The sequence below is a fragment of the Dipodomys merriami genome, unplaced genomic scaffold, assembly GCF_024711535.1.
Source record: "Dipodomys merriami isolate MVZ:Mamm:240054 unplaced genomic scaffold, mDipMer1.0.p SCAF_94, whole genome shotgun sequence".
Classification (NCBI taxonomy): Eukaryota; Metazoa; Chordata; class Mammalia; order Rodentia; family Heteromyidae; genus Dipodomys; species Dipodomys merriami.
In genome coordinates, this window is record NW_027206557.1 from 951547 (window position 1) to 976033 (window position 24487).

At 43.0% G+C, this 24487-nt stretch overlaps 1 protein-coding gene across 7 annotated transcripts in view; it reads left to right on the top strand.

Moving 5' to 3' along the window:
- The window catches only part of Elmo1 (engulfment and cell motility 1), a 444820-nt gene that overhangs the window by 47728 nt on the left and 372605 nt on the right, over window positions 1–24487 (top strand). For all 7 annotated transcript variants that reach the window (XM_070014214.1, XM_070014220.1, XM_070014221.1 and 4 more), the window contains exon 2: window positions 1499–1587. The gene's annotated coding sequence lies outside the window, so the exon portion shown is untranslated. The remainder of the gene's footprint in view (window positions 1–1498; window positions 1588–24487) is intronic.

Consider the following 24487-nt stretch of genomic DNA (forward strand, 5'->3'; position numbering starts at 1 on the left):
ATATGTATATATGGTTTTACATTTATGTATAGGTTGGCCTGGACTACAATCCTCTTTGTTCTGCTGCGTCCCATGTAACTGGTATGAAAAGTACACACCACCATGCCATCTTTTATTGGTTGAAATGAGGTCTTGTGAGATATTTGCTTGAGTTTACCTCAGACTGTGATTTTCTGGATCTCATCTCTCAGGTAACTAGGAGTTCAGGTGTGAGCCACTGTGTCCAACTATGCAGACCTTCTAAAGGATCAACATCCATTCTCATCATGGTTCCTCCCTTCCCCTCTGCATTTAATCTGGGAGTCCTCTGGGCCCCCAGCTTGGCCCTGTGGGTCCTGTATTATGGGATCTGCCTCTGTTTCCTCTATGGTATTCCTCCTTTCGCTCCAGTCAGCCTCAGGTTTGGCAATCACTGCAATTGTCTCCTTAAATACATCCTTGGGTGCCTCGCTTTTGTTTTCTCTCTGTCCACCCATCTCCCCCATCTGCAGCATTCTTCTGGTTGTTGCAAATGCCTATGTGATCTACCCATGTGGCTTTCCACCCCTCAGTGGTTCCCGTGGCATCTATGATAAGACACAGGCTGCTCTGGGCATCCAACCTCCAACCCCTGTCTCCTCCTCCTCCAGGCTTTGCTCACACTTTGGTCTAGATTTCTATGTCTCTGTACTTTCTGGTTCCTGCCAGGCTGGGTTTAGCTCTTTGCTGCTGGAACTCAAGCTGGTCCACAAAGAGTATCCCTTTCTCACTGATGGCCAATAGCAGTAGGCATTGCAATTTTTTTTTTTTGTCGGTCGTGGGGCTGGAACTCTGGGCCTGGGTGCTATCCCTCAGCTCTTCAGCTCAAGGTCAGCACTCTACCACTTGAGCCACAGTGCCACTTACAGTTTCCTAGTGGTTTATTGGAGATATAAGAGTCTCACGGACTTTCCCGCCAGGGCTGGCTTTGAACCATGATCCTAGATCTCAGCCTCCTAAGTAGCTAGGATTACAGGCATGAGCCACCGGTGCCTGGCAGGCATTGCAATTCTGTAGGAAGCAGACTCCCTTTGGAGCAGGCCCTCACCCTCTATGTACCACTGCCCCAGTGCCTAAGAGGGAGAGGCTCCATCCATGTCTGTGAATACATGAATGAATGAATGAATAAAAAAGACTTTCTTATAATAAGAAATGATGTGCCTTGCCTTTGTTCTCCATGTCCTTTCCTTCCCACGCTTCAGCTCATTGAGCGGCGTGGTACCAAAGAGCTATGTTGACAAATTCAGACTGTGGGGGTGGGAGCTGGGCCTTTTTGGTGAAATGTGATGGAATTGAGGTGCGAATGGAGCGTGCGCTTATGAGTTCATTCCTTGACTTGCAGGCTGGAAGAGGTGTATGTGAACACATGAGTGCATGATGGGATGGGAACTAGGTGGCAGGTTTTTTGACATGGCCTGACAGAAAGAGTGTTCTCTGTGCTGTAGTTTTCATCTTTTCTTTCTCTTTTCGTGAATTTCAGATTACTCCCAAATAATAAAAGAAAGAAGCTGAAAGAAGAAAAGCCAGAGGACCAGCTTGGCCTTTCCCCAGGGACTGGTCCCACACTAGGTAAGTTGTCCTCAATCTCTGCTTCAAGTCTGGTGTTTTGGTAGACCTTGGGGTGCACTGAGAGTGAGTCAGGGCCAAGGGGAGCCCTGCCTTCTGTCTCAGCACCCTCGGCAGGCTGTTTCACATGCTGCCAGGCTCAGAGGAAGGCACCAGAGTGGCACAAGTACCTGCCAGGGATGGAGCAGTTAGCAGGTTTGTTTAGGGACTGGGGAATGAGGTGCCGGATATAATGTGCAATCAGGGCACTGGCTCTTTTTTGTTTTAGCACATTTCCTTGCCATTGGCAAAGTTCATAGAGAGCCAAATTGGTGAACTTGAAGTCTCAAGAACAGGTAGGTCATGTAAGGAGACGGTTGAGAGAGTTGGGGCAGCCAGAGGCCTTCATCCTGTACACAAGTCCTTGAACTTGGCTGTGGGATGCTCAGGTGTCAGTCAAGGGGGTGGGTGGACCCTCATCCTTCCTTAGGTAGAGCTGGTGTAGCTGTGTCACCTGGTCACCTCTCTGTTTCAGACAAGTGTTTTTTTCTTTATGTGTGCTAATAGTCCCCTGCCAGATTGCAAATTGCTACTAAGTTCTGCGAACTATGGAGGCCAATTGGAGTCTTGGGTGACTTTGCAGGCTTGTTATCTTGCATTGGCTCTTTCTAGGGTTCATTCTTAGAGGCAAACAACAAACCACTTCATTTGGGTGCCTGAGAGATCCTCCTTGCCATGCACTATTCCCCCCCCCCCCCCCCCCCCCGGCCTCAGCTTATGTTGGTTAGAAAGAGGTTTGGCTCTTTTCTGTGTTGTTTTTAAACAATTCATGAGCCATGGAAGGGGAAGGAAAGATATATATTTTTAAAGCTTACAGTCCTAGAATATTTTGTTTTCTCTAGAGATTTTTAACTTCCTTGTGTTATAGACTTTCTTTCAGAGACTTAGCCAAAATACGTACGTATATTTCTGCTTGGAGAACCCTGCCTGTGTCTTCCTGCTGTTACCAGAAGTAGTTCTGCGGAATCCAGCCAGGCGTGTGTGTGTGTGTGTGTGTGTGTGTGTGTGTGTGTGTGTGTGTGTGTGTGTGTGTGTGTGTGTGTGTGTGTGTGTGTGTGTGTGTGTGTGTGTGTGTGTGTGTGTGTGTGTGTGTGTGTGTGTGTGTGTGTGTGTGTGTGTTCTCTCAGTTCTCTTTTCCCAGTGCTCTGGGAGAGAGGCACTCTCAAGCAGCTCATCCTCCAGCCAGGCGTGTGTGTGTGTGTGTGTGTGTGTGTGTGTGTGTGTGTGTGTGTGTGTGTGTGTGTGTGTGTGTGTGTGTGTGTGTGTGTGTGTGTGTGTGTGTGTGTGTGTGTGTGTGTGTGTGTGTGTGTTTCTCTCAGTTCTCTTTTCCCAGTGCTCTGGGAGAGAGGCACTCTCAAGCAGCTCATCCTCCCTCACCCCCAGGGGGATTCCAGCTTCATTTGCTCAGGTGGCCCCTGGGCTCTGGAACCTGAGTTCCCACGTGGCTATTGCATAAAGACCATTTGTTACCTGAGGCTTGAGGGCTGGTGCCTGTTTTTGAAGAGATCCCTGAAGTTGGAAAAAGGGTGAAAGGGGCATGTCTCTTTTCTCTATGGTATACTAACTCTGGTTTCTTGTAAAGATTGTAGAAAAAAATTCTCATTCAGGGACTAGCTGACACTGGTTCAAATATAGAGTCCTCAACTGTATCTAAGTTTTTTTTTCTTTTTAAGTTTATATTTAGTTTTATTCTCTGTGATACATGTCAAACCTTTCACAGAAATATATAAACAATAGCCTCGGGCTGGGAAGGTTGGCTCAGTGGTAGAGCGCTTGCCTTGCATGCTTGAGGCCCTGAGTTCGATTCCTCAGCACCACATAAGCAGAAAAAAAAAGCCGGAAGTGGCGCTGTGGCTCAAGTGGTAGAGCGCTAGCCTTGAGCTGAAGAGCTGAGGGACAGCGTCTAGGCCCAGAGTTCAGGCCTCACGACCGGACCCAAAAAAACCCAAAAAACAATAGCCTCTCCTGTTCTTGAATGTCCCTGATTGGTATATCTGTACTGTGAACTTTGAACCAAATGGGAAGTCCACTTTCCTCTTCTGTGTACGTGGTCAGAGACAGGGGAGAAGTGTTCCTGGGGTCACCCGATTGGCTTGACCATGTGGACTAAGCTGGATGCTGTACACAAAAGCATTCTCTCTTCTAAAAAGAGCTCTTTCCTGCGGGGGGGTGGGCATGGTCTTCTACACCTGAGGACAGAGACTAACCTGAGGGTGGGGTGGGGAGTGTCCCCCAGGGCTCAAGAAAAGAGATCCAATTTCTCATCAAGGAAACAGAACAGTGAGCCATGCATAGAGGCAAGTCTGCTCTATTTCTGAATGATTTGGGGGCCCTGGATGAGATCCAACTCCAAGGAACAGAGGAAAATAGAAATAGGATCACCTGTAATACATGCTCTTACCTGTAGGCCCTGGGGTCTCCTGAGGGACCTGGGACCTTCACTTTCTTCTATCCCTAGGCCTCTGTTCACCTGGGAGTCAGGACAATACAAAGTGGGCTATAATAATGTCACCAGACAGAGGTGAGGTTTAGTGAAGCTCTCCTTTAAATATAGGAACTCTTCACTTAGGGTCCTTGACTTCTATCACAGAATAAGAATTACTGGACAAGTCACAATGGTAAGAAAACATGGCAGAGCTTTATTAAGTAAATAAACAATGAAACAGACAGACAAAAAAAGCAGACAAACAAGGGAAGGGGCAGAGTATGGGTGCTCTCATAGGGACACAAAGACACAGACACACACAGATGCAGACACACACAAGGAGACACCCAGAGAGACACTCAGCTCCTTGGGCTGTTGGGTATTTATAGGGTAAAGGCAGTGGGTCTGGCTTTAAGTTATGCAAAGCTAGGTGCTTTGCTTTAACTACACCTGGTGTTATTCTGAGTTTCCAGGTAAGAATGCATCTTGCCATAAAAACAGATCCTTATGTTTGAAACAAGGAGAGCCCTGCTATCTGCATTTTGGGGCATCCTTGGTTGAGAAATGCATCCCTCAGGAAAGAATGCATTCAGTTGCCTCTCTTTGAAGCAAAGATAGCATTTCTACGTTTCTACATACCATATTTCTGAGTTGCTTACACCAGGCTTCAGTTTCCTTAAGTTATCCTGCTTCATTTCCCCCCAGAATGACTTTTGTTCCCTTAATTTTAAGGGAAGTACATGAAGGAATATCTCCTGTATTTTCTGTTAGCTGACTGTACCTCATTTTTCCTAGTCTATTTGGCTTCAATAAAAGATGAGATTATAGCTGGGTGTAGTGAGTCATGCCTGCCATCCTAACTATTCTGGAGGTAGGGACCAGGAGGATTGAAATTTGATGTCACCCAGGGCAATAAGTTCACGAGACCCCATCCCAACTGAGAATACCCAGAACCTCACAATAAATGCCTGTTCTCCCAGCTCTGTGGGAAGTGTAAAGAGGAGTACCATAATTGAGGCAGCCATGGGCAGAAATTCGAGACCTTATTTGAGAAATAGGGGCAAGTGGTCGAATGCTCATCTTGCAGATGAGAGGCCCTGAATTCAAATCCCAGTGCTGCCAAGGAAAAGAGATGAGGTGCTTGGGTGTACACCTCTTTTGGTCCTGTTTGCCATGGAGTAGAGAGGCATTGGCTGCCCTCAGCTCTGCTAGGTGGCCCCCTTGCCAAGGGCACCCAGGCTTGCTGGGACACGGATGGCTTTGCTCACAGGTGGCACAAAGCTGACAGCTGTTGAGAACAAACACTGTGTGTGGCGGGCTGCCATCCCTGCTTGGTCATGGGGGCTCAGCAACAGCTGTGAAGTGCAGCTTTGTTGTGGTGGCTCTGAGCTCCTGTTACCTTTTGCATTTTTCAAAAGCCAACATTTCGATGTCTGAAGCATTGGCACAGCTTGCTGTGGGGTTAGCCTGCTCACTGCACAGCCATCTTCCGGTACCAGTAGTGCTAAACATTGCCCAAAGAGAGCCTGAGCGACAGTGAAGGAAGACTTTGATCCTTGAGAGCATGAAGAAGAGGAGCCTGGAATCTGCTCTGAATTCTAACACCTGGGAATGGCTTGTGGAGGGCTATCAGATGTTGGAAGTGGGTCGTTTTCTGCCCAGACTGATAAATTTTTAAGTTCTAAGAGTGGATCTCCATAATGAGGGTGGCATGTGCCAGAAAGTTAATAAGTAACTATGGGGTTCCTTGTGCCTCATGCTGGCCATACTCTCAAAGACAACAAGTGGAAGTATTTGGTTTTAGGTATTCATAGCCGTTTTGTGTGTGTGTGTGTGTGTGTGTGTGTGTGTGTGTGTGTGTGTGTGTGTGTGTCTGTGTGTGTGTGTGTGTGTGTGTGTGTGTGTCTGTGTGTGTGGTGTCAGGCCTAGACTGGGGCTGGAACTCAGGGTCTGGCTGCTGTCCCTTAACCTTCCCCTCTACCTCTTCACTGCCCAATGCTCATGTTTTCCCACTTCTGGCTTTTTGCTGGCTCATTGGAGATAAAAATCACATGGACTTTTCTGCTCTTTTTGGTTTTGAATGGTGATCCTCAGATCTGAGCCTCCTGAATAGCTGGGATTACAGGAGTGAGCCACTGGTGGTACCCATCTCATCAGCCTATTTCTCGCAGATGTAGGCTAGCTAGATTCCTGATTACAAAGCTGGATACTGGATGAGACCATCACTCTGTCCCTGTTGCTTGAGCTCCAGATGTCATTCATGATATAAATGGCAGCAACAACATGGAAAAGTTTGAATTCCAACTTGACATTTCATATCTCAGAGACTCTGGAATAGCTGCAGTGTTTTAGCAGGGTAACAGAGCATGCAGGTTTCAAGCAACTTACCTCAGTGATCTGTTAGAAGAAATATAAGCACAAATATCTGTGACAAAGAGACGAAACCAATCTCAACGCTTTTAAGGAGACAAAGGACAAAGAGTGAACCAATGCAATAGTGATACTCAAAAGATAATACGTTGGAAATGAACTTTACAAATTGGGAGGGTAGTTGGTGGGAGGGAAAGTGGGAGAAAAAGAATGAGGGAGGGGATAACAATGTTCAACAAGAAATATACTTATTACCTTACACATGTAACTGTAACCCTATTGTACATCACCTTGGCAATACAATTAAATTTTAAAAAGTACACCTTTTAAAATATTACCAGGACTATGTGATGTCCACAAAATTTTTTTTTAAAAAAAAGCCCTCCTTTTGTACTTTGAAAGTCTTTTTCTCCATTCATAAAGGAAAGGTTTGATGTGGCTGTTTTGTTTAATGTGGGCTGGTTTTATTTTGGATTCTTTGAAACCCAGTGTGATGGCTAAAATTCTGCTATGTAGAGAAGTAAAAACGAAAGGAATTGTGGAGTTTGGGTTGTCCAAATTAAAAGTGACAAAGTACAGATGACAGGGCACAGTGGTGCCCACAAATTAGTTCTCTCTAATTTGCTGCTGTGTGGAAAAACAGAGCTTTGAGGAGACTGCATTGTAATTTTTTCCCTTGAATTAAAGTTAAAAAAAAAAAAGTGGACTTTGCTGAAAAAAAAAGAAAAAGAAAAAAAAAAAACACCACCAAAACATAAGCCTTGTGGTATTGAAATGGCCCAGGGTTTCATGATCACAATGCTATTTGAGGCAATCCTGCTTGAACAAAACGTAAATTACATGGTGTTATTTTAAAAGCTGCACTTATAAGGTGTGCTGGGCTATTTTACTGTGCACAAGAGATCTTCCCCAAAGTTCATGTTGGAATTCAATATGGATTTATACAGGACAGATAGGTGTTGGCAGTGTGGTGTGGAGTCCTTGGTGAACATGGCATTCCCTGGCAGTCTGCTGATGGGTGAGGGGGAGAGATGCCAAAGGTGCTTTTTTTTAGTTGCTTTTAGTTCTAAGCAATAGTTTGAAACTGGTAAGGGGCCAGGTTTCTTCAGCCGCAAGAAGCCCTGCCCAAAGTATTCTCTACTTCATCTCAACTTCACAGAGGCCAAAATGTTATTTGCTGAGATGTAGTGGCCAATAGGGTCTGTGATATTAAAAAATAAATCAGCCACTTAAATCATGTATCAAAAGTCAGGATCTATCCAGGCACTAATGGTCAGGCCTATAATTCAAGCTACTCAGGAGGATCTTAGGATCGTGTTCAAAGCCAGACCTGGCAGGAAAGCCCATGAGACTCTTGTCTCCAGTTAACTACCAAAAAGCCAGAAATGGAGATGTGGCCCAAAGAGGTAGAGCAGAAAAGTTCAGGGATAGCACCCAGTGCCTGAGTTCAAGCCCAGGACCTGCACAAGAAAGAAGGACAGAAAGAAAGAAGGAAAGGAAGAAAAAAGGAAAGGAGGAAGGAAGGTAGGAAGGAAGGAAGGAAGGAAATGAAGAAGGGAGGGAGGGAGGGTTGGTCATGGACTGAGTGCAGAATAGCAACAACACTGAAAAGTTGCCATTTTGTGGTCATGATCTTCTGTTTTCATTATGGAGGAGTTTGTTTCAGGAGAGACACACTGCTTGTCAGAGAGCCCAGAAGAGGACTAGTGTGGCATTATCCATTATTATGCCAGGGCAACAGGTGCAGTGAAGGACTGTGTCGGGCAAACTGGGTCCTGTGGTCACCCAGTAATCAGGGATGGGGTGACTCCAGCACTTCCTCACAGTGCCATTCAGCAACTATTTGACTGTCTCCCTTAGAGCTGGGTGTAACCTGGGCAGTGGGCACCAGTGGGAAATAAAACCATCACTTTCCTGGATGTCCTGGAGTTTGCAGTCTGCCTAGAAAAGAGGAGGACATGACGTGAACAAGGCTACCAATATGTATCACTGTGCATTTGATCGTTTCTGTCAGTGTAAGAACAAGTGTCTGAGAAGTGGGATTGTGAAGCAAGAGAGCAGTCTCTGGAAAGATCTACACTTCAAGTCAGCAGTTGGACTTTATTCTAGCAGAAGAGATTGACAGTGAAGTAGGCTAGAGTCTGACCTTTTTTCAAAAATATGATTGTGCTATCTCTGCTTGGTGAGTGCTGGAGTTACAGAGGCACTACTACCTCTGTCCAGGCCAGAATGTGACATCTGAAGGAGAGGCTCCGCTCAAAAGTTATGAAGAGCAATAGGATGTAAGATGAGGTCTTGCTAAAGGTTCTAGGAGAGCTAGGAATCCATTGAGTGATTCCAAGAAGGCAAGGGCTATTTTATACCCTGGGAGCATTGGCAGAGATTGGCCAACCGTGTGAAGCCAGTCACAGAGATGAGAACTAAGATGATTCATAATCCCAAGACAGCCCTTGGCCTTGAAACTTGTAGGAAACACCACATCCCATGGCTATGAGATGTTTAGCTAATGGATATTTAAGAAATTCTGTGAGTTCTGAGGGTCATGGATTATTTCTTTCAGTATTTTAAGTATTAGGTGGATGAAGATGGCATAAAAACAAAACTAAAAACAAAATACGGGACATTGGGTTTAAATCCTAAAGCCCTGAAACTGAGTTGGCTCAGCCCTTGACTCTTGGGCTGTACAATTGGTGAGTTTTGTTTAGGAAACACTAATGTATATGTCTTGGTTAATAAACTTGCAGGATTTCCTTATTATTATTATTGTTATTATTTCTGCATGATAAAATTTTTGTCAGGTGAACTGTAATCTGTTAAAATATGTGTAGGGCAGAGAGCTGGTGGTTCACACCTGGGCGGGAAAGTCCACAAAACTCTTATCTACAATAAACTACTTAGAAAAAGCCAGAAGTGGCATTGTGGCTCAAGTGGTAGAGTGCTAGCCTTGAGCAAAAGAAACTCAGGGACAGAGCTCAGGCCCAGAGTTTAAGCCCTAAGACTGACAACAATAACAATAACAACCAAGTGTATAGGCCTGCTTGGTTTCCAAGGAGAGGAGATAATAGAGGAGTCAGAGAAACGTAAAGAGCAACCATTATTCTGCAGCGTTAGAGAATTTTTTAAATTGTTCTTTTTATCTAGCCAATGGTAATGATTCTTTGTCTATCATATAATAAGCTTTCAGGAAGACTTCCAGAAATGATGATTAGACACAAATGATGACATACCTCTTCTTTCTTTTCTGGGGCTGTTCAGGCACCATGTAAGTTGGAACTCAGCCAGGCCTGGATGCCATACCGGCTGGGCACTGGCCAGCATCCATTTGGATTGAATGTTGTACATCCTATGCCATGCTCCAGATTTTCAATATGATCTCAGGGTGTAATAAACCAGAGCTCTTGGGAAAAGCAGACTTAAGCCAAACTGCATGGCTGGATTAGTTCTTTGGGACTGTCATGCACTTTGTTCACAACTCATGCATAATTAAAAATGGAAAACACTCAGTGAACGAGTGAAAGTAGGTCCCACACAGTGTATATTTTCCCCCTATGATGACTTCAGTATGTTTTCAGAGCTATGAAAGAATCAGTTATGTTTAATTTGCTTGTTGATTGGATGCTTCAGCTGTTCTGTGTCTTACCCGCGAGCTCATCCTCACTGCAAAGGCAGTGAGGAAAATGAGAGAATTGGGAATTATGACTTGGTTCTATTTACTCTTGGAGCTTCCATTGGTTTTTCTGCTGGCTTACAATGAATAAAAATGGTTTGCACAGCCATTAAGTATTTATGATAATGTGTGGAGCTTCTTAAAAAGAAGGCTTTGCTGAAACCAAAATAGAACCATGAACAAATAAGTCTTGTTCTTCTTTTAATAGGGAAGAAAACAAAAAAGCACAAAATATTCAACAGAGGGATTTGCCACACACGTCTAAATTTATTACACAATCACTTTTGCCTGTTGGGTTAAGGAAATGGTTTGCTTTTGGCTTTAGGGTAAATAAGTGGTTTTCCTGGAAAAGATTTTACTAGTGCCATTTTGAGGGTTACATCTGATTCAGTCAGGGGAAACCTTCTAAAGGTTACACCTGATTCAGTCAGATGAGGTTGGATTTCTGGGGGAACCATTTACCTGTCCTGGGTGGTGTTTCCCTCAGGCGGATGCTTTTTCACATGGCACCACCTCTCCAGTCTAGGACTCTGGCTCTTTCCCTTCTCAGCCACTGGACATAAGGCTGGTTGTAGCTTCATGTGCCATCATTAAGAGCCCATCTGAGTGGAAAGATGTTGTGCCATGATAATCACTCCCGTCTGCTCTGTGCCAGGTTGGAAAGAAAAATAATTTTGAAAAAGAGTTCTAAAGAGAAGTGCCAACTGCCAGATCCCCTAATGAGTGAGGGATTTACAGTATCAGCAACACAAAGGAAAATTCCATTATCGCGTAAGCCGGACCAAATGGATCAACAGATAGAAGAGTGACAGTTTCCTATTGGATAACTGTTTTCATTGCTTTGAAATACACTTGCTTGTGTCTCTTGACTGTTGGGAAGGGGAAGGCATGCAAAAAGGTTGCAGAAGTTTAGGAGCACAATTCAAATGTATCATAAGGGCTAATTATGAAACTGCTATCCCTTTTAAGGCGAAGCTAGGCACTAGTGTGCTCACCTATCTTTGCTACTCAGCAGACTGATATCAGGAGCTCAGGCAAAAAGTTTTCAAGATACCTCTTAACCAATAGTTGGGTGCAGTGATATACTTGTCATCCCAGCTGTGTGGGAGACTGAGGAGGATCAAAGTTCCAAGCCAGCCAGGACACATAAGCCAATAAACAAACAACCAAAGAAACAGAACAATTTTATGAGACTCCACCTCAATGGAAGAAACTGGGTGTGGTCATCACAGCTACACCAGAAAGCCTAAAATTGGAGTATCAAGCAAGGTCCAGGTGTGTGCCTACTCCATTTAAAAATATCCAGTGCAAAGTGGGTGGGAGACATGGCTAAGTGGTACAGAATGGCAAGGGTCTGAGTTGAAATCCTAGTACCAAAAAAAAAAGTGTGTGTAGTTAGCAGTGAATAAAAAGATATAGTTATGAAATTTTTATTTTGGACCTGCTTAGCTTTTTGGTCTTAGAAAAGAATAGTAATCACATTGATCATATTGATTATTTGCTATGTGCCAAAGATCCACCTGAATCACACAGAACCATTTAATCATCACAGCACATGATAAGGCAGCTGTAAAATTCTGAATTTACACAACTGAGAATCCAGACAGGTTAAAAGTTACTAGCATCACAGTGTCAGTGACAGAACCAACCTTCCATCTGAGGCCCTCTGCCATCAGAAGTTATAGACTTTTTTGGGTAGTTTCCATAGTTTTTACCTATGGGGTTGAGGACAGATTCTTTATAATAAGTCAGAGTTTTGGAACTGGCACATTGCTTTTTTTTTTTTTTTTTCTCCTTCCACTGAAACTGAGCTGAGCCAGTGTTCATCACATATTCTTTGCAAAAGGTCATGAGAATGACTAAATGGTAATTACCACTAGTATTTGTAGCAATTTAAGTCGTGTCAGGATTTCATCTCTGACAGCTATTTTTATTAGTTTAAGTAACAGGGTCTGGAGAGAGGTATTTCTGGGCCTTCGGTTTTGTTCTGATTTCTCTTTGAACAAAGCACCTTCCCCAACTCTTTCACGCAAGTCAAGGGAAGTGCTGCTCTCAGTAACTCCTGGAGGCAGGATGATTACACCCAAAAGGTGAGTAAGAGGCAGAGTTCAAGCAGCCCATGGGAACACACCATTTGAGAGAATGGAGAAAGAATGCTATCCTCCCATGCATTTCCATCCAGAGGGTGCCAATCTCAATCCAGACAGAAAATGAGCACCTTCCTGCAGTCAGCAGAGAAAAGATTCATTCTCTGACACACCTTAAAGTTCCCATAACACATAGCTAATTTAAATATGTACCAAAACGTCTGAGGGATTTCTGTGTTTATCAGCATAAGAACCCTTATTTTTTGTTGTCACACTTTAGTGTTTAATATAGATCATCTTTCCCAGTAAATGATAGCCAAAACAATATTTCATAATAAATTAGAATGCTGTTTAAATATTTATTGATTATAACTATAGGCAAATGAGAATCTTGGATATAGGTGTATTATTTACAGACATAATAAAATGAATACCCACTTACCACCTGGCCTAAGAAATGATATTCTCAGTAACTTTGAAGCCTGGATTTCTCCCTTTAGGAAAGCTTATTCAGAATACTATATTAATATCTTCTTTGTTTTTCTTTGTTTTTTTTTTTTTTTTTTTTTGGGTCCAGTCATGGGGCCTGAACTCTGGGCCTGGGCACTGTCACTTAGCTCTTCAGCTCAAGGCTAGCGCTCTACCACTTGAGCCACAGCGCCACTTCCGGCTTTTTTTCTTTTTGCTTATGTGGTGCTGAGGAATGGAACCCAGGGCCTCATGCATGCAAGGCAAGCGCTCTACAACTGAGCCACCTTCCCAGCCCCCTTTGTTTTTCTTTTCTTTTCTTTTTTAAATTATTATTTTTTTTTATTGTGAAAATACTGTACAGAGGGGTTACAATTACATGGGCAAGATAATGAGTACATTTCTTATCAAGCATTGTAGCCTCCTCCTTTGTTTCCCCTTCCCATCCCTTCCCGTCCTCCCCCCCCAATCCTCCCTGCCCCCCCACCCTTCCCCCCCCCCACACCAAAGTTGTAAAGTTTGTTTTCTACATACGACTTGTACATCTCATTGTTGCAGTGGGTCCACCTGTATCCCTATTTAAACGATTTGTTTTTCCCCTTCCCCTCCACAAATTATACCGACAACAAATCCAGTGAAAGCAGGGGTTATACTGTGGGGGACCCTTTGTTTTTCTTTAGGGTGACATAAATACAAATAATGCACCTTGCAAATTTATAAAAATGGGATTATACTGCCTAGATTTTTCTGTGGTTTATTCAACATCAACATTATGTTTCTCAGACTCACCCACATTGATGTACATGGCTGTAGTTCATTTTTGCTACTTAGAGCATTCCATTTCCATGAGTGCAGGACAGTTCATTTCACCTGGGCTAGACCTTGAGATGTTTCCAGTGTCTTCTGTTCCTGGATGATGGCTGTTGTGTCCATCTTCTAGAGCTGATGAGCAAGGCAGCCCATGTAGAAAAGGCATGCCTCCCATTTTACCTGGAAGCCCTGCTTTGTTCCAAGGTCCTTAAGCCAATTTTCAGTTCTCACCAGAACTCTATGAAAATACCCATCACTCCACAGACTTGCCACCCCTGGGGACTGGCAGATGGTGCATGCCTTCAAGTCCTCCGAGTATTGAATTTCCTGATTACCAGTGAGGTCATCTGTCTTTTCATAAGTTTATTGAGCTTCATGTTTCCTGTGACCTTCACATATGCTTTCCTTTGAAATGCCTCGTTGTGCCCTCTGGGTGGATAGTTCTTTCCAAACTGGCTCATTAGAATTCTTTATATGTTCATGTAATAAATCTAATAAATATTAAAAATATCTTTTCTTGCTGGGTGCCAGTGGCTCACACTTGTAATCTTAGCTACTCAGGCTGAGATCTGAGGATAGCAGTTTGAAGCTAGCCTGGGTAGGAAAAGTCTGTGAGATTCTTCTTTCCAACAAATTACTCAGAAAATGGTAGAAGTGGCACTGGGGCTCAAATGGTAGAGCCCTAGCCTTGAGCAAAAAAAGGCTCAGGGACAGTGCCCAGGCCCTGAGTTCAAGCCCTAGAATCAGAACAAAGCAAAACAAAGTATCTTATGGTTTTCTTGCATATGTTTCATCTTTATGTATTTTTCTTACTCTTTTTTTTTTTTTGCGGAGGGTGGGGGTGGTCCTGCAGCTTGAATTCTGCCTGGGCTCTGTCCCTGAGCTTCTTTTGCTCAACGTGAGTGCTCTACCACTTGAGCCACAGCCCACTTCTGGCTTTTTTGAGTAATTTATTGGAGCTAAGAGTCTCATGTACTTTCCTTCTTGGGCTGGCTTTGAACCGTGATCCTCAGATATCAGCCTCCTGAGTAGCTAGGATTATGGGTGTGAACCACTGGTGCCTGGCTTTCTTACTCTTTTTGTAAACAAAATTTCCTAGTTATAGGTGGATTTGTTAGTCTCTTTCTTTAAATTTTGGTCTCTTTCTTGTTTGCTTAAGAAATTAAGTCTTTCCTATATCTTAAGATTTTTCTAAGGTTTCTCTTTCTTTTTGTTATACATGTTTTCACTCTCAGGAATTATTTGATTTAAGCTACATTTTGAAGTGGCAGTCAAACTTTAATTTTCTTCTACAACATCCCAGTGCCATTTGTTAAACAGATCCTTATCCTTACCCCAATCCCAAGTTTCTTCTTAGCATGGATGGGGTTTGTTATGGGCAGATGTCCTTCTCCAGGTGACATATTGGTTTTTTTTTTATTTTTTTTTAATTGTGAAAATACTGTACAGAGGGGTTACAATTACATGGGCAAGATAATGAGTACATTTCTTATCAAGCATTGTAGCCTCCTCCTTTGTTTCCCCTTCCCATCCCTTCCCATCCTCCCCCCCCCCCCGCCGCCCCCCTACAGGTGACATATTTGTTGCAAAACTTTTGTGATATCTTACATTATATGTATATTATATGTCATTTTCTGGTGTTCTGCAGTATTTTTCAGTACATTTTAGCTTTTTCTGTTTTATACAGATAGACTATATAACATTTTGTCTCCTATATAACCATCCTTCAGTGTCTATGGGGATTGGTTCCAGGACCCATGACAAAAATTGGTGTCTGATCATGTCTCTCCTATAAAATAGTCTGATATTTACATATAACCTGTGACATTCTCCTGAATACTTTGTCATTTCCGGACCTTGGCGTCTCTGTCATGATACAGGTTCTTTGGTATGAGGGTTGGAGATAATCTGACTGCTTCACTTCCAGGAGAAACATAAAAATATACCACCAATGAATCTCAGTTTCAGCCAGCTTTTGGCTGCTATGCCTCAGTGCCCTATTTGTAAAATGAAATTCTGGAGCAATAGCTATTGCACTGAGACTCCACAGGAGATGAAACATCATAGATATTGAAAAGAGTAACAGAAGGAGGGAGTTTGACGAAAGCAAATTCTATGCATGTGTGGAAATATCACAATACAACCACTTCATACAGTTAGGTACTAAGAGAAGAAAGTGGTTTGTCTGTTAAGTATTGGAAAGGGGTGTGTTTTTTCCTCTTCCTCATAAGGGTCATCATGACTGACACTCCCATAACAAGAGACAGGTTAACCAGAGGAGAACATGAATTTATTCAGTCAAAGTTTGCCTGACTCCGGAGCCATCATAAGACACAAGAGTATATGCTGACATTCGATGAGGAATGGAAGGAATGAAGAAATATGAGTAGATGAAAAGGGCCTGATTTAATGATAATAGATGGTCAGGGAAGCTCAGCAATGCCTGTCTGTCCAGAGTCTTCTTGGCCTCTCCACATGGCCCTCCTTCCTCCCAAGCAGAGGGAAAGACAAATTGACCTGTAGGCTGAGGAGTTTCTAATCTGACAACATAGCTTTCTTCTTGGCCAGCTCCAGGACAGAAAGGTAGGACAACATTTTTGTAGCTACTTTTGGAGAAAAGGAATTCTAGTGATTTATCTCAGGGATGAGGAATTCTAATTCCTATGATTTGGCTTGGGGATAGGGGGACAGGAAAGGAAGGGCAGAGGAAGGATAAGATCTTGCATGATGGTGGCATTGGTGCCAAGGTACCATACTGGGGAGATACCATTTTCTTTCTTTCTTTCTTTCTTTCTTTCTTTCTTTCTTTCTTTCTTTCTTTCTTTCTTTCTTTCTTTCTTTCTTTCTTTCTTTCTTTCTTTCTTTCTTTCTTTCTTTCTTTCTTTCTTTCTTTCTTTCTTTCTTTCTTTCTTTCGTCGGTTGTAGGGTCTGAACTCTGGGTGTGGGCACTGTCCCTCAGCTCTTCAGCTCAAGGCTAGTGCTCTACCACTTGAGCCACAGCGCCACTTCTGGCTTTTTTCTTTCTGCTTATGTGGTGCTGAGGAATCGAACCCAGGGCCTCATGCATGCAAAGCAAGCGCTCTACCACTGAGCCACCTTCCCAGCCCATCTGCTGAGAATTGGAAACAACTTCTTCTGGGTTGTTGTCTCAAAGTTGGCAGTCTCCTTGATAGAGAGGTTCCTCTACACGGTTAATGGAGGAGGCATCTTAGCTTGGTGATTCATCCACCAGATGTTTTATCACTTTAGTGATTGTGATCTTTAGTAGATTGTACAATGAATATTAGCCCTTTATTGTTTTTATACTTGTGCCCATTCTTGGTATGGTAGTGACCCTGGAGGAGAGAGAATTGTGCTTCTAGTGGCACTTGATTATACCTTTGTCTCAAGGGAGGGTAAAAATGACTTCCCCAGTAACTGAGAAATAGAAGCTGTGCCCCTGAGGACAGGGATTTTTAGAGCATCTGGGGGGCCTTGGTGTGTGTTTGAGCTTTGTACTTTACCTGAAAAGCCACATTTCCCCCCCCCCCCCCCGCCTTGTGTTTTCACCTTGTGTTTGAACTTTTATGATTGCTGAAATCAAAGTTTTGGCCATCAGAAAGGATGACTGAGATGAGAAGTTTGTGGTGCTCTGGCAGTTCCAAGTTGGAGCTTCTCTTCCTCTCTGACGGAGGAGGGCTTCCTGTGGAGCAGGTAGCTGGCTGGGCTTTTCCTTCCCTGACCGCTTTGGTGTTGGCTAATACTCACTAGGATGCTGGTCATTCCTGGCAAGCTCAGGTCCCTGCCGCACTTTAACCAGAGCCCTGCAGCACATTTGGCCATTGGTCAGTGCTCACTTAAACAATTCCTTTTATTTTCAGGTGTCCTTTGAAAACTCTCCACTCTATGAAGTTTCCCAGGTCCCTGTCATAGAACTTGCAATAAAACATGGCCTGCTATGAGAAATTATTCAGCCAGAAGGAAGGTGTTTTTCAGGGATGGGAGCAGATAGGAAAACCTGTAATCATTTCCCAATTCAGTTCTAGACTTGGAGGTAAACCTGTGAGGCCTAAGACCTTTCTCTTTGGTAAAAACCTACCCAGCATTTGTCACCTTCAAGTGATAGTTGTCATTCACAGCTTTCAAATATCAAGGTATTTGGGTACCACCAGGAGATAATCCTTAATAAGTTCCAGATGCCTTCATCTAGAGTTTACAAAAGCATTCAGTCCTTTGATAAAATGCTTCGGCTACCTTTAATATGCCACCTTCAAGAACGGAATGGGATTCACTTCTTGTGTTATTTTTTTCCATCAGTGTGAGAGAAAAGCAAATATCCTGAGCTGTCTGGCACCTGAAAAACAGGATGTGAGCACAAAAGAGCCCTGGCTTGCTTTTCTTCCTCCAACAAAACTTGGCCAAATCTTGAGATGAGTGAAATGACAACAAGAAAAAATTTGGTTTGACTTGAATTTGTTTTTCTTCTCATGATCACTAAAGTTAGTTATTCTGGAAACAAAAATAAAGTATTAGGGCAGCATTAAAGCATTGCCTTAGGTTATTTTCTGTAGACAGTTAAGGCTTCAAAAATAAACAAGCAAAAGGTGACTCTTGGCCCAATTGGCTCATCATTGAGGTGAAGGCAAATGGTCACATGTGAAGAAAAAGGATCATCCCTGACTTTAGAGTCAGCATGCTTCAACACTGTAGCTGCTTATCTGAACTAAAATCCCTTTTCATCATATATTTGACATTTATCAGAATAAACAATAGATGCAGTCATATGAGGGTTCCTTGAATATCACTGAAATTTTGCATTTTATTATGATAGGCATAGATGATTGGTTTTAAGGACATAAAAGGAGACCCTTACTCCTTTTGTTGTGCTTCAAAGGGCACCAACCTGTGTTACTCTAATAGTTCTAAGGCATTATATGGCCTACTGTGAAGTGGGCTTTACTTCTTGTCTGAGTGCTTCTGGCCCAGGACCAGGTCTAGGTCTTGAACTGACTGAAGGATTCTAGAGGGATTTGCAGATGTATTGGATGTTGGACAATGACTATTCAAGAGGCTGAGATATGAGGATCATGGTTCAAAGCCAGCCTGGGCAGGAAAACCCAGGAGAATCCTATCTCTAATTAAACATCCACAAAAGCAGAAAGTAGCTCTAGAGGTAGAGCACTGGCCTTGAGCAAAAAGCCCAAGGACAGCGCCCAGGCACTGAGTTCAAGCCCCAGGACTAGCACACACACAAAAAGTCCTGGACAGTGTTAAGGGTCAGAAAGATATGGTAACTTCTCCTTACTCACCATAAAGCTCACAGACCAAACTCCTATAAAATGAAAGAAATGTTAACTAGAGGAAAGCATTACAGATTCATTGAATCAAAGATTCATGTGGCACAAGTGCCTTTGGAAACGAAGATGGGAAGACCAAGGGAGAACTCCCTGTTCTTATGCTTAGGTTTGCAGGAATGTGATTGGAACTGGTCTATGATGCTAGATGGAGCATAGAGTTCCAGAAGGGCCAGTCTGTTCATATTATTTGTGACCTGTCTGTGTGGCATTCCTTTATCCTGGGTGTGGGGACAGGACCCTCTATAAGGAAGGTCTTCCTAGGGGAGAGGAAGCAGAATGGCCTTCATAGATTTTATCACTGACTTGGTGAAGAGAAGTTCCAGTTTCTAAAACCTGCCTGAGGGAAGAATAATTCTGGTTTCTATTACTTGCTTCAGGGAAATAGAAGAGGCAGAGGCAGGAAGATGGGAAGAGATCAGAGAGACTTTGTGTCTGAGTCTACTTCAAGGCCTTCTAATCTCCTGGGGTTCATAGTACTCAGTATTCCAAGTGCCTTTCTTCTGCATGTAAGCTTCAGAGGCCACAGTATATGAATGAGTGATTCTGATTACCAAAGTAAATAGGACACGACTCCTGTAGTCCCAGTGTATCAGCATCTGACTTACTATAACTGACTTCTTTTATTTGCATTTTTTGGCTGTACTGGGTTTGTACTCAGGGCTTCACACTTGCTGGGCAGGTGCTATACTGCTTGAGCCATGCCCCAGCCCTTTTTTGCCCTAGTTTTTGTGACTATTAGTAATTTTGTGCTGGTCCTGGGGCTTAAACTCAGGACCTGAGTGCCATCCAGAGCTTTTTGCTCAAGATTCGTGCTGTACCACTGGAGCCACAGCTCAAGGTGGCTCCCCCCACCTTTTTTTTTTAGTAGTAGTTTATTGGAGATAAAAGTCTCACAGGTTTTCTTATCCAGGCTGACTCTGAAAAGAGATCCTCAAATCTGAGTAGCTAGGGTCATTAAATCTCTTGAGTAGCTAGGATTATAGGCATGAGTCACCAGCACCTGGATGCTCTAGTTATTTTTGACATAGTTCATGCTTTTTTGCCTAGGCAGAGCCAGGACTGTGATCCTTCTATTTATGCTTCCTGCCTAGTGGGGATGACAATCTTGTGCCACCATACTCAGCTGCTGCTGCTGCTTTTATTTATTTATTTATTTATTTTTGGTCAGTTGTGGGGCTTGAACTCTGGGCCTGGGTGCTGCACCTCAGCTCTTCAGCTCAAGGCTAGCACTTGAACCACGGCACCACTTCCGGTTTTCTGGTGGCTAATTGGAGATAAGAATCTCACAGACTTTCCTACCTGGGCTGGGTTTGAACTGTGATCTTCGATCTCAGCCTCCTGAATAGCTAGGATTACAGGCATGAGTTACTGGTGACCTGCCTCAGCTTCTTTTGAGATGAGTCTCATGAGGTATTTTTTTGTTGTTGTTTGTTTTTGTTTTTCCCAGTGGTTGAACCATGATCCCTCTGACCACAGCTTCTCTGGTAGCTATTACAGGATTGATTTCTAATGGTACCATTACAAAAAACAACTGAGTAGCCTTTCATTGCACAAACAACATTCTGTCATTTAGTCTTTACTAATTGAGGGAAAGTGATAGTGTTTGGCCTTTTTTTTTTGTCCGTCATAGGACCTGAACTCTGGGCCTGGACACTGTCTCTCTGCTCTTCAGCTCAAGGCTAGCACTCTACCACTTGACACTTCTGGCCTTTTCTGCTTATGTGGTGCTGAGGACTCAAACCCAGGGCCTCATGCATGCAAGGCAAGCACGTGTTTGGCTTTTAATAATAAAGTCATTAAAATCAGTCCCATTCAAGCCTCACAGCCCAATCCCCAGCAATAGAATTGCTATGTCATAATGCAAATGTATATTCCATATTATTAGAAACTGATCAGTCTTTCCTTTAAAGAGTTGTGTATTCTTACAGTAATACGTGACAATTCTAGAGCTCTTGACATTGAAGTATGTATTCATTGAATACTTACCATACTGATACTTTAAACAGGCACAAATGATCAATAGAAATATGCTGTAATTTTTGTCATATTGCTGATTATTTCTAATGTTATTTTAAAGGACTATTTAATTTACTGTATGATTTTTACCATAAATTCCTAAGCCAGTTTCCTATTCTTGAACCTTAAGGTTATTTATAAAATGTTCTTATTGAAGGTAGGAATAAATTTTGTTTATAAATCTTCAAGGATGGCAGCAAATTCATTATTATACTTAAGGATGCAGTATGCAATTACTTCTAACTCTTTGTAGCTACTTAAAAGCACATAGGCCTTACTAGCAGGTTCAGTGAAGGGTTGAGTTTTTGAAATTTACATGGCCAAATTTGGTACCACTTTTGAGTAGATTATCCTAACATCTTCCTAAGTGGGCCAATGAGTACCTGCATGACATCTTGCTTTTTATTTTTGCCCTTAAAAAGCTGTTTGAAGTCAGATGCTGGTGGCTCACACCTAAAATCCTTGCTACTCAGAAGGCTGAGATGTGATGATCGTGGTTCAAGCCAGCCCTGAAAGGAAAGTTTATGAGATACTTATCTCCAATGAATCACCCAAAAGCTGGAAGTGGAGCTGTGGGTCAAGTGGCAGAGTGCTAGCTTTGAGCAAAAATGCTAAGGACAGTGCCCAGGTTCAAGCCCCAGGATTCTATCTGTTAATCTGTCTGTCTTTCTTACACACACGTATGCAGAAGTTATTTGAATCTGTGGGTCCCTCAGAGTTTTGTGCTTTGTGTGTATATGTGCATGGCTGAATTAATTTTTGCATAGAAAATTTTAAAATGGATATTTGAAATGTCAGCCATGTCTGCCCGATGATTTTTTTTTCTCCCAATTTCAGTCAGGTTTCCTAAACTTTCACTTTAAGCTGTGTAACTTCCCAGTGAACTCTCTTATACCTGAGTGAATTGATTTGCTATTTAGGTTCTTTGTCATAATAAGCTCATTAAGTGCTGCAACCTGCTCCAAAAAAATGTGATTATGGCAGTTTTGATTCCTTGTTCTAAGGCTGTGCTCTCAAGAGCTAGATGTCAATTAAGATTATTCTTTGTTAGTGGAAATAAAGTCATGTTATCTGCTTCTGAAAGCATCTCTCTGTTCCTTCTCTGAGGGTGAAAGGGGACATTCAGCTCACACAGAAGGTCAGCCATTCATTAAGTAGAAAGGTATAAAGACTGAAGTCATGAGAAGATTCCTATTGGACCACACTAGAAATTTTGATCCGAGTGGTGGCTTTTCTTCCTGTAGAACTATCTCTCAAAGGTGGTATTAGGTTCCACCACAGCATCAAGAATGGAGTCTTTGTTCAGCATAAAAATCCCCCATCAGGACTGATTCCTGTCCACAGAGTCAAAATCAAAAGCAAGATCAAGAATTGCAGTAGATCCGGTGTGAGTCTGGAGTGGCAAGTGAAGCCGGGGTGGCATTGGAAACCTGAGCTCTTCATTCTTCTCTGACAAACACATTGGCTGTCACAGCCAGGATTTGGTGCTGCAGTCTAAGCTAGAGGTGGCTTCTCTCTTACTCTCTCTGGCTGTGTGTGCCAGACTGAGAGGAAGTGTCAACGTTCATTGCATAGACTTGGGACAGGCTTGATTACTAAGCTAGTTCATGGTGGGTTTGCATTTCCTCCTTTTTAGGGGGGAGAGAAGACAGAAAACCTGGGTCAAGGCTGTGGGGAGGCCTGAATGAGTTCACAGGTGTGCACCGAAGGGTTTAACAGTTTCACTCATCGTCATCTTTACCCATGAGATGTAGGTGCTGCGATTTTTCTCTATTTTGTAGTGGTGACAGTGAAACTTGGGCTAGAAGACAGATCACCTGAGTTCCAGTCTGTGACTGATGTTTCATTCCTGCTTGCTAAAAAGGCAATGGCTCTTGGCTTTTTTGGTGTCATCTGTGGTTGCACAAATAGTAGTTCCCCAGAAAAAGAAGAGTAAGGAGGGGGCCTCATACCTCCATCGTGTAGTTCTTCTTCTTCTTCTTTTCTTTTTCGGTTGTGGGGCCTGAACTTAGGGCCTGGGTGCTGTCCCTCCCTCAGTGATTCAGCTCAAGGCTAGCGCTCTACCACTTGAGCCACAGCACCACTTCTGGTTTTGGGGGGTTAATTGGAGATAAAAGTCTCACAGATTTTCCCGAGCAGATTGGCTTTGAAAAGCCCTGATCCTCAGATCTCAGCCTCCTGAGTAGCTAGGATTATAGGCGTGAGCCACCAGCGTCCAGCTTTCCATCTTGTATTTCTTAGTGCTTCCTTCCCATGAGTCTATGCATCTGTTGACTTAGGCTAGCCAACAAATTTTCTGGGCTTCTGTTTGTGGACTATTCTATCTCTGTAAATGACATTACCATCTTGATTCTATGGAAGTCTAAATCTTGGGTCATCTTAGGTTGTAGAGTTTGCTTCTTCTCTGTTATCAATTCCTTTGGCTATAAAAGAATCTTTTCTTTTGCTATCTTGCCAATATGAAGAGTGTAGAAGTTGCCTTTGGTTTGAAAGCCTGAGGAAAGTATGAGCTGCTTTTTTTTTAAGGTCCAAGATCAGGACTCGAACTCAGTACATGAAGCTTTTGCTCATTGACTAGTACTCTACCAATGGCACCACACCTCCAACCCCCAAAGTAAGATTCTTTAGTCTGGTAGACTCTGCTTTCTTTGTCTTAATGGGTCAGATCCATGCTTTTTGGATAATTAGATCCCAGGATCTGTTTCCTATTATTAATAGGCCTGTCAGCAGAAGCCTGGGGCTCCCCACAGATCTGCAACCTCTCATTCATTTTCCTAGGTGAGGTGAGGGATATTGTAATAATATGATGATAACATACATGGTGTCTTCACAATTATCCTCAGCAATCTAGTTTTTTTTTTTTTTCTTACTGTGGTGGATTTTTTTTTCTCTCCCACAACAGAGTCGTAATCAAAGCAAATCTTAGCAAGTTGAGGCTTTGCTAGACCTGGAAACTGCTAACTAGAAATTTAAATGATCAGCATCCTGTTGTTAATGGAGGGGAGAAGAGAAACTTCAGTAGATTTTCAAAGGTGTTAAATGAGCAAGCTGCCAGTTGCTCCTTGTTTTTCTTTTACTAGCTTTTCATCTAGCTACTTCCTCAGGAGTGTGAACAAGTCAGAATTGGAAAACTATGGACAGGCTCTGGTGAGAAGAAAATGAGCTTGAGAAAACACATCCATGCCAGTGTGTTATCCATTCTCAGGATAGAAACCAATGGTGAAGCAGCAACAGGATGTGATCAGTAGCTCTGGCTTGTAGAACATACCAGCAGACCCCATTTCCAGGGACAACTTGCCATTCAGCATCTGTGTTTCTATATAGATAAGTATGATAAGGAATTTCTGTACTCATCTGCAGATCTGTGGAGAAGCTCCCTCCCTCCCCCAACCCCTTTTCTTTTTTCCTTTTTTTTTTTTTTGCTGGTTTTTAAGCTTGAACTCAGGGCCTGTATGGAGTCCCTGAGCTTCTTTTGCTCAAGGGTAGCACTTAATCACCTGAGCCACAGCTCTACTTCTGGCTTTTTTTTTTTTTTGTCGTTTAGTGGACCTAAGAGTCTTGCAAACTTTCCTGCCTGGGCTGGCTTCAAAGCACCATCCTAATACCTCAGCTAGGAGTAGCTAGGATTACAGTGAGACTCCAGTGCCTGGCCCTAAAATCCTTTTCTTCATGTTGACCCACAGAT